Source organism: Otolemur garnettii, unplaced genomic scaffold, assembly GCF_000181295.1.
Source record: "Otolemur garnettii isolate 467f Iridium unplaced genomic scaffold, OtoGar3 scaffold00276, whole genome shotgun sequence".
Taxonomy (NCBI): domain Eukaryota; kingdom Metazoa; phylum Chordata; class Mammalia; order Primates; family Galagidae; genus Otolemur; species Otolemur garnettii.
In genome coordinates this window covers 891060-901794 of record NW_003852671.1, presented here as the reverse complement: position 1 = coordinate 901794, position 10735 = coordinate 891060, and the positions used below count along the sequence as shown (strand labels likewise).

Here is a 10735-nt window from a genome sequence, read left to right as displayed (position 1 = left end):
TACCAGACCATGAGTCTCCTCCCAGTCAGGGATCCCACATTCCTAACACCTTAGGATAGAGGGGTCACCCATCTTCCCCGTGTCCTCTCACAATGAGGATAGTGTCCTAATTCCCCCTGCTATCATTCATTCATTTCACTCATTCATTCCTCCAGCAGACAGCCACTGAGCAGACACTGTGTTCCCAGCACAGTTTTAAGAGGGTGATGGGGCTACGGAACTAAGAATCTCCACATCTGCTGGGATAAGAGTAAATGTACAAAATTGTTGTAAGCATACAAAATTGTGTTGATGTCAGGAGGACAAAGACACAGCCCAGCACACGGAAAATTACTCAGAGCGGTACAATTTTGAGGTGCTGGGTGAGGTGTGTCACGAGAATGACATGGCAGCATGTAACCAGGAAAGTCCCAGCTCAGAAAATAAAGTCTCAATAAGGTGACCAGCAGCTGGTCATGCAGACACCAGGGGAGACTCAACCCAGCACAGACAGACAGAGTTCAAAGGTCCTAAAATTACTCCCCAAAACTCAGAGAGCTCAGCACGCAAGGTGGGGAGCTCCACATAGAGCAGAACCTCCCGGCAACTTGTAGATGCAGCATGAAAACAGCCCGGGGAGCTGGGCTGGGCGGTACCTACACCTGGTTACTTGCTGTGCGGAGGGGGAGTCAGTGGTCTCCTTCAGATCCCAATTTTTTGACACCACAGTCTTCAACGTAAACTGAGGAACAATCAAACTTTAAAGCATTTATGTGAGTAAGAAGTAATTTATGAATTGGGAAACACAAACCAAAAGAGGTTTAATGTTCTCATGACTAGCAACAGAGGCAAGTATCTAGTGGGGAAATGGGGAAGCTAAATAAGTTGATTGATAGCAAATCAAAATTGTTTTAGTTCATCTTGTCAGAAAGTCTCTAGTTACATGGTCATATGTTAGTTGGCTGATTATGATTGGCTCCACTTAAGTTTTATTTCTGTCTAACAAACATTTACCAGAATTGACCTAGGTCAAGTTTTGCTTATCTTTGCAGTTTAAGCAAGTCTAGATCTATTTTAAAAGCCTAGTTGACTTCATCTGCTCAGGAATTTTTCAAGCCAGGGCTCTATTTTAATGTGGCTTGAGCACTGCTCGTCAGATCATCATTGTCTCCATAACTATACAAGGACATCAACACTAAAATGATCGCATTTCCAGATGATGGGAAGAAAGGTAGTAGAACATTCTGTGGATTCATTTTGTTGCAAGTTTGCCTATTGTTTAAAGATTTAATTCCAGCTTTTTAACCTAGAAGTTGTACCAGAGATTTAACATCTCCTAGCACACGGGTTTTGCCCCTTCACTTTCCAACTCTGTACAATTTTCTGACACCATCTTCTCTTCCCCAAAGTCCCTGCAAACCCCTGCTCATCCTTTAGGGCCAGTTCCAATGGCCCTTTCTTCTGGAAGCCTCCTGTGTACCATCAGGCCAAGTAACTTCCCTCATCCTCTGCCCACAATACCATGTTCATACACGTGGTATCATGTCTGTCTCACTGTAATGACATTAGGTGTTCATAATTATTTTCTCTGTTTTCTCTGGGGACCAACACAGAGTGTGTTCCATGTATCAAAATATACACTGTAACTTTTATACTGTTACAAATCCAGTCCTCAGTCCTTCAATGTTCATTTTATAAATACAGAATCATTTTCCTGTTAACATCACAAAATGAAATGTATTAGGAAGGTCAATGACAACCCCGGAACACATTTTGTAGAAAAGGCACAGGCTGAAAAGCAGGGAAACTGAGCACTCAGTTAGAATCCTCTATGACAGCACATGTTCACTCTCTGCCAGAGATCACAGAGTGACATTCCCCTGAACTTCTTCAGGTTATGTGACTTTATGCCAAGTAAAAGCATAACCAGGGCAAGAATTAAAAGAGAAGAAATTGAATCCAATGTAAGAGGAGTAAAGGAAAAAAAACCTCAAAAATACGTGTAAGAAACTATTTTAATGACTGGAAGAATTTTGAGCAGCAAGAAATTCATAGCCCAAGTTTACCGCCTGAGAGGGGGTGATGACATGGAGCACATTTTGTGAGAAGGAACCAGGGTAATACTAGAAACAGAAGAGGGACTGGGCTTGTGCTGTGCAAACAGTCCTTCCTGGCTCAGTTAGCTCCGAGTACGCGCTCTAGGCCTGTCATTATGGGTCACCATCCAGTGGGAGCAGAGCCATAAAATCTGTGTCCCTTCTGCAGCCAGTGTATGTTCTCCATCAACAGAGTCCAGGTGCCCTGGCAAACCTCTCGCCTGCACAGGATGCCTTAGATCTGCTATGACAGAAGCAGAGGCAGTGTTGTCCTGGGGTTTTACTTAATCATTCAAGTGACAAGCAAAAAGTCTCATTGCACAAGGAGGCCAATCAGGACACTCCTCCCTGGCTGTACAGTCACACCCACTAGCCTCCTCTATATTTACAAGTGGGGAGGGACCAGCAGCGCCTGAGCCCCTGGACAGCCGGCTGGATCACTTCTCACAGGAGCCACAGCACAGAGACTGGGTGAGTCAGTGACCCCTTGAGCTGGGATAGGAGGGGCAGTGAAGGGGCAGCAACTGAGGACAGGAGGGGCAGTGATGGCACAACAGCTGAGGCAGGAGTGCCTCGGTGACACAGACACTTTGGGGAAAGGAAGGGAAAGGAAATGGGACCCCAGCCTGACAGCAGAGGGGCCTGCAGACACTGAAGCATGTGTGGTAACTGAGACAGATGCCGGAGCCATTACTTCTCTTCTTTTCTCACAGGAAACATGATTCCAAAGCTACTGGATTCCCAACTTTGTCTGCTTCTGCTGCTGGGGCTCGTGATGATGGTGGGCTCCTTCGATGCCCCACCTGGTAATTTCACCCCAACTCTGTGGTTTCAGATCCAGCATGTAAATATGACCAACCCCCAATGCACTATTGCAATGCGGTCAGTTAACCATTACAAACCACAGTGCAAACCCAGGAATACTTTTCTTCATACAACCTATCCTGATGTAGTTAAGGTTTGTGGTACCCCAAATATACCCTGCCCTACAAACCCCACAAGAAAAAATTGTCACAACAGTTCAGTCCCGGTGTCTTTAACCTATTGTAACCTCACAAGTCGACCGACTCCTGTTGCAAACTGCAGATATTCACAGACGTCGGCACAGATGTTCTATGTAGTTGCTTGTGACAATAGAGATCCACGGGACTCGCCCCTGTATCCAGTGGTTCCAGTTCACCTGGATGCCATAATGGCAATAATCCTGGATCAGCATGATGTGCCAAGCCTCGCGCACCAAGTGCCACCATCTAGGAGACTCTGTGTGTCTACTTTTGCCACTCTTCTGTTATTTAGTTACAATCTGTTCTAGAGACTGTTTTCTTCCCTACCCTGAGATTTATGGAAAATAGAGATGTGGAGTGGAGAGACTGCAGCATGAAGCACAGACTTATCCCCCCTGCCCCCCCCATAGGCCAAGAAGGCAAGGCCTCAGCTGCTCTCTAGCAACTGACAAACCCTCTCCTTGACCACTCTTCAGTCATGCTCCTCTGAACCCCCTTCCACAACTAGATCCTTACCGTGGACTTCAGGGTGCTTTCTCTTAGAGTCTGGTTTTAACAGGAATCCTCCTAACTCAGCCTATAGTGAATCTCCCCCCACCCCTGCCCACCATAGCTGACCAAATTCCTCATCCCCTGCCATCACCCATGGGATATGTGATCACCATCACCTGCCTCCAAACAAACACACACACACACAAATCCAACTGAATCCATTTAGCCAGGATCCCACCAGCCTTGAAATGACCCTACGGTAACTTTCCATCCACCAACCTCCACCACCACACCAATCTGGAACTTGTACATAGATCCCTACTTGTTCTGGCTGGATTTCAGTGTTGAGCCCAGTTTGACACCAAAGTCTCATTTACTGTATTGCAGTAACTATTACTTAGTTCCTGAGTAAATCTGGTCCTGATGCTTTAACTGCTACCAAGCTATGGTTTTCTGTGATGTTATTTCCATCCCAGGAAATATAAGGACCCCAGAGAAAAAGCAAAAAATGAACTTTTTTGGTGCTGGGAGAACTGGATATCCACATGTAAAAGACTGAAACTGGACCCACACATTTCTCCACTCACAAAAATTGATTCAAGATGGATAAAAGACCTAAATCTAAGGCATGAAACAATAAAAATCCTCAAAGAAAGTGTGGAAAAAACACTTGAAGCTACTGGCCTGGGGAAAGACTTTATGAAGAAGACTGCCATGGCAATTGCAACAACAACAGAAATAAACAAATGGGACTTAATTAAACTGAAAAGCTTCTGTACAGCTAAGGAGACAACAACCAAAGCAAACAGACAACCTACACAATGGGAAAGGATATTTCCATATTTTGAATCAGACAAAATCTTGATAATCAGAGAACTCAAATTAATTAACACAAAAAGAGCCAACAATCCCTTATATCAAGGGTTCTCAAACTATGGCCCTGTGGGGCACAAGCGGCCTGGAAGACATTTGTCTGGCCCACCAGGTGTTCTTGCCCCCAGGCCTTTCCTGCTTATCAGCCAACTTGTCCCAGGCCTGCAGTGCGCATGTGTGGAATGTGCGCTGCACTCTCCCACTTCCGTCCTTCTCTCTCTCTCTCAAGTCCTCCTCCCAGTCTCGGGTGTGATCAGAGGAGTCAAGAGCTTGCCTGTGCAGAGCCTGCTGCTGCCTGAGGACCGAGGTAAGAACAAGTTAGGATTTTTTTTTTTTTTGAAGTTGGGGGGTTTTTTTTTTTTTTTTTTTTTTTGCAGTTTTAGGACCTTTTTTTTTTGCAGTTAAGGGGGGGCCTTTTTTTTCTGAAGTTAGGAGGGATTTTTTTGCAGATAGGGGGTGCCTTGTTTTTGAAGTTAGGAGAGCCCTTTTTTTGAAGTTGAGAGAGTCTTTTTAAAAGTTGGTTATTGGTTGGGGGTGGTTTCTAGGGGGGCTGCATCACAGTGACAGTGCAAAGCAAATAGTCAACGTTTGGTGCTAATGCAAATTGTCAGTGCTCAGAGGTAATGCAAATAGTGCTCAATGGTAATGATAATTGTAAGTGCTCAGTGTTAATGCAAATGGTCAGCGCTCAGTATTAATGCAAATGGTCCGCAGTCAGTGTTAATGCAAATGGTCAGCGGTCAGTGTTAATGCATGGGGGCCCCAAACTGGTAATCTGCCTAGGGCCCCATGGGAAATTAATCTGGCTCTGCAGACAGCCAAGGAGTAGGAAACCCAATTTAATTGACAGTAAGTGCATTTATATTCTGATTGCTATTCAGTTGTGTATGATGTTGTGTGTTGTATGCTGTGTAAGCCCCAGTTCACACTGTTGTGATCTCTGAGCATTGTGAGTTCAGCCATATGCTTGTGTGGCTGAACTCGCAATAGATTCGGAAGAAGAAAGGCATATGTGCCTTCTTTTTTCCTGCAGTGGAATCTGATCGCATGAGTCTTCTCACCCATATGATCAGATTCCTATGTGAGTTCACAGATCACAGGGCAGTTCACACAGAGTAGTGTGAACTGGAATGGTAGTGGAGGAACCGGCTCTGTAATCCTGCCAGTTCCCACACCACACCAGTGTGAGCCTGAGGTAAAAGTGGAGTTCCACCAATATGGGCACTGGTGAGGCTGAAATGATGTGGACTGGCAAGGCTGCACTGATGGACACTGATCAGACTGCATCGATGGGCAATGCAGTGTACATGTCTCTGTGTGGGGCAAAGTTTTTGCTGGTATATTGTTTTTGTAGTGCTGTATATATTTTACTAATAACAATTTGGAATTCCTAGGAAACAATGATATCAAGAAAGAGAAAAATTGACTCCAAGTATAGGATATTCAAAGAACAGTGGACTTATGATTACTGTTTCATGCAGTGCAAGGAAAGAGCTGTGTGTTTGATATGCCAGAATATAGTGTCTGTGTTCAAAGAATACAATTTGCGCTGACACTATCAAACTCAACATAAAGATAAATATGATTGTTTGGTCGGAGAAGTGCGAAAAGATAAAATATTAAAACTGAAAAATACATTGACAACTCAGCAAAATACTTTTGTGAAGCAGAAGCAGCTAAATATTTCATCACTGTGAGCAAGTTTTCAAGTTACCAAGCTAATAGCATGCACTGGCAGACCATTTGTGGAGGGAGAATTTGTTAAAGAATGCCTTCTTTCTGTTGCCAAAGAGATGTGTCCAGAGAAGGCCAATTTATTTAGTACAGTGAGTCTTTCAGGACCTACAATTACATAAAGGATTGAAGAGATGGGAGACAATTTGCAAAACTCCACAAAAAAACTTTCCTATTTTTCCTTGGCACTCGACAAAAGTAGTGATGTTCATGATTCTGCACAACTTCTAATTTTTATTCGTGGGACAAATGACAATTTTGAAGTTACAGAAGAGCTTGCTGCACTGCAAAACATCAAAGGAAAAACTACAGGAGAGGCTATCTATGAAAAAGTTTGCCAAACTGTGAATGGTTTGGAGCTAGACTGAGCTAAACTAGCCAATGTGACAACTGATGGTGCTCCTAGCATGGTGGGGTCTAAGAAAGGAGTAATTGCTCACATTAACCAAGAGATGGACAAACATAATCATTCTCATCCAATAGCCATACACCACCTCAACCACCAAGTGCTGTGTAGTAAATCACTGAAGTGGGACTCTGTCATGAAAATTATGGTATCTTGTGTTAACTTCATTAGAGCTAATGCACTAAACCACAGACAATTTCAGGAATTTCTGTCTGAGCTAAATGTTGCCTATGACGATGTTCTGTACCACACAGAAGTCTGTTGGCTGAGTTGAGGGAGAGTTTTGAAATATTTCTATGACTTACATCCACAAATTATAGCTTCTCTGCTTCTCAAAAAACAAAGAAGTACCAGAGCTCTATGATGCAGAATGGAAATGGAACCTTGCCTTTCAATGACAGATGTAACAGAGCGACTCAACAGTTTCAATGTGCAACTTCAAGGAAAGGGGAAGCTCATTTGTGATATCCAATCTCATGTGAAAGCATTTGAAGTAAAATTAGGCCTCCTCATCAAACAAGTGAAGGAGGAAAATTTCTGCCATCTCCCCATAACTCAAAATCTGTTAGCGGAAAAACCATTGGTTGCATTCCCAGACAAAACATGTGTGGATTCACTGGAAAAGTTGCAAAAAGAGTTCAAATTTAGATTTAAGGAGCTTCATCTCCATGAACAGGACATACAGCTTTTCTGTAACCCATTTTCTGTTCACACTGAAAATGTGGATACAATTTACCAAATGGAACTGGCTGAACTGCAGAATTGTGATTCTCTGAAAGACGCATTCAAGTTAAGCAGCCTTCCTAATTTCTATGCATCTCCCCTGCCCCAGACATATCCTAATCTCAGGAACCATGCATTCAAAATGGCAACCATCTTTGCCCGCACTTATGTCTGTGAACAGACCTTTTAATTTCCCATGGGGCCCTAGGCAGATTACCAGTTTGGGGGCCCCCATGCAATAACACTGAGCACTGACCATTCCCATTGAAATACTGGAAAGTTTGTTGATTTAACTTTACTTTTTCTTCATTTTAAATATTGTAATTGTTCCCATTTTGTTTTTTTACTTCAAAATAAGATATATGCAGTGTGCATAGGAATTTGTTCATAGTTTTCTTTTTAAACTATAGTCCAGCCCTCCAATGACCTGAGGGACAGTGAACTGGCCCCCTGTTTAAAAAGTTTGAGGAGCTCTGCCTTATATCAATGGGCAAGAGAGATGAATAGAACCTTCTCTAAAAAAGACAGATGAATGGCTAACAAGCATATGACAAAATGTTCATTGTTACTAATTATTAGAAAAATGCAAATCAAAATCACCCTGAGGTATCATCTAACCCCAGCAAGAATGGCCCACATCACAGAATCTCAAAACTGCAGATCCTGGTGTGAATGTGGAGAGAAGGGAACACTTTTACACCACTGGTATAACTGCAAACTAATACAACCTTTTTGTAAGGAAGTATGGAGAACCCTCAAAGAACTCAAGCTAGACCTCCATTTGACCCTGCAATCCCATTACTGGGCATCTACCCAGAAGGAAAAAAATCCTTTTACCATAAGGACTCTTGCACTAGACTGTTTATTGAAGCTTAATTTATAATTGTCAAAATGTGAAAACAGCCTAAATGCCCACCAACCCAGGAATGGATTAATGAGCTGTGGTATATATATACCATGGAATACCATTCAGCCACTAAAAGTGATGGAGACTTTACAACTTTTGTATTAACCTGGATGGTGGAACATATCATTTTTAGTAAAGCATCACAAGAATGGAGAAGCATGAATCTTATGTATTCAATTCTGATATGAGGACAATTACTGACCTAATTGTCAGTGGGGGGTATGCAGTGGGGCGTGGGGGAAGGGGAGAGCAGAGAAAGGGGAGGAGGGAGAGGGTGAGGGGCCATGGTGTGTGGTACACCTTTTGATGGCAGGACACAATTATAAGAGGGTCTTTATCTAACAAATGCAATGAATATGACCTGGTTCTTTGTACCCTCAATGAGTCCCCAACAATAAAAAAATTAATTTTTGAAGAGTAAAAAGAAAAAAAGAAAATGAGCATATTTGATTCTGTCCGATTTATGAATCATAAGTATTGTTATAGAATTGAACTTTAAGTTATATGTTTTTAAAAAGAAAAAAAAATAGGAATGCTATACATAAAGTGAAGCCAAAAAGAAAAGTTTAACTTCAGAGATACTTATTTTAAATGAGTACATCAAATTTCCATTTATTACCAATTTTTACTAGGGATGGATCCAGAATTTGAGTCAAATGTGAAATGAGGTAAATAGTTCAGGCTGCAATATGGGCAGATTTTAGCACTGCTGGGGAAGAAGTGGCCATCTTTCCCCATGTCTTCCATGTCCTGGGGTGGGGGTAAGTGGCCACCTGGTGGGAACAGGAAGGAAGAGGACTAGAAATGGGAGCTCTCACCAAGGCCAGTTGGCTTCTGCCCACTCTGCCTTCATAACTGTGCCCAGTGGTGAGCCATCCATTCATCCATCGCCTGTCAGGAAGGTCATAGGTTCCAGCATAAGGGATTTGTAGACAAACGATGGATGATGAGAGCCCCTGCTCTGCCTCCATTACAGGGCTAAACTTAGGAACGCATGAGAAACAGGAAGAGAAAGCCCCTGGCCAGCTGCAGACAGGTGCAGCATTCAAATGAATGTTCTGGTGACAGAGTGGGTCTTTTTGGAGGGCCTCACTCATAATATAACAAAGGTAGGTGCCAGTTCATCGCATCTGCACCTTTGCTCTTCAGTCTGAGATTCCTGATTTCCATGTTTCTGTTCCTCTTCCAGGTCCTCAGAAACAGCAATTTCCATTCTTCCCACCACTCCATAATGTCAATTGATACATCTAGCTCTGGTTAATACCACAGACTGCAGTTATATTTCAGTCTCTCCTTCAGAGGAGCCATTGGAGATTTTGTGTCTCCTGGGCACAAGGTGGTTGTAGATTGAAGATTCACCAGCTTTCATGCCCAGGCATAGTGGCTTATGCCTATAGTCCCAGCACTTAGAAGGCCGAGGCGGGTGGATTGTCTGAGCTCACAGGTTAGAGACCAGCATGAGCCAGCGTGAGATCTCATCACTAAAAATAGCCAGGTGTTGTGGCGGGTGCCTGTAGTCTCAGCTACTTGGGAAGCTGAGGCAAGAGAATTGCTTAAGCCCGGGAGTTTAATATTGCTGTGAGCTTTGATGCCACAGAACTCTACTAGGGTGATGTAATGAGACTCTGACTCAAAAAAAAAAAAAAGAAAGAAAAGAAAGGAGCTTTCACAGGAACATCAGATTTAGGGAATTCCAGGGTTCAACTGTATTAACTAACTTTAGGTAAGATAGGAAGCAGCATGAAGTGAGCTCACTCTTCCAACGAACTTGGAGGAACAGAAGGAAGAGATGAGACTATGCAAAGCTGAAGAGAGATGGGGGAACCTTCACTTTTATTTCTGTCCTGTGAAGAAAGATGGAGTAAACCCCCATCACCTGAGTTACCAGACCATGAGTCTCCTCCCAGTCAGGGATCCCACATTCCTAACACCTTAGGATAGAGGGGTCACCCATCTTCCCCGTGTCCTCTCACAATGAGGATAGTGTCCTAATTCCCCCTGCTATCATTCATTCATTTCACTCATTCATTCCTCCAGCAGACAGCCACTGAGCAGACACTGTGTTCCCAGCACAGTTTTAAGAGGGTGATGGGGCTACGGAACTAAGAATCTCCACATCTGCTGGGATAAGAGTAAATGTACAAAATTGTTGTAAGCATACAAAATTGTGTTGATGTCAGCAGGACAATGACACAGCCCAGCACACAGAAAATTACACAGAGCAGTACAATTTGGAGGTGCTGAGTGAGGTGTGTCATGAGAACGACATGGCAGCATGTAACCAGGGAAGTCCCAGCTCGGGAACTAAAGTCTCAATAAGGTGACCAGCAGCTGGTCATGCAGACACCAGGGGAGACTCATCCCAGCACAGAAAGACAGAGTTCCAAGTTTCTAAAATTCTCCCCAAAACTCAGAGAGCTCAGCACGCAAGGTGGGGAGCTCCACATAGAGCAGAACCTCCCGGCAACTTGTAGATGCAGCATGAAAACAGCCCGGGGAGCTGGGCTGGGCGGTACCTACA

At 43.5% G+C, this 10735-nt stretch overlaps 1 protein-coding gene across 1 annotated transcript in view; it reads left to right on the top strand.

The window, feature by feature from the left end:
• Positions 1–2514: 2514 nt before the first annotated feature.
• LOC111722545 (eosinophil cationic protein-like) overlaps positions 2515–10735 on the top strand; it is a 14296-nt gene continuing 6075 nt past the window's right edge. The window contains exon 1 of the mRNA XM_023508798.1: positions 2515–2546. The gene's annotated coding sequence lies outside the window, so the exon portion shown is untranslated. The remainder of the gene's footprint in view (positions 2547–10735) is intronic.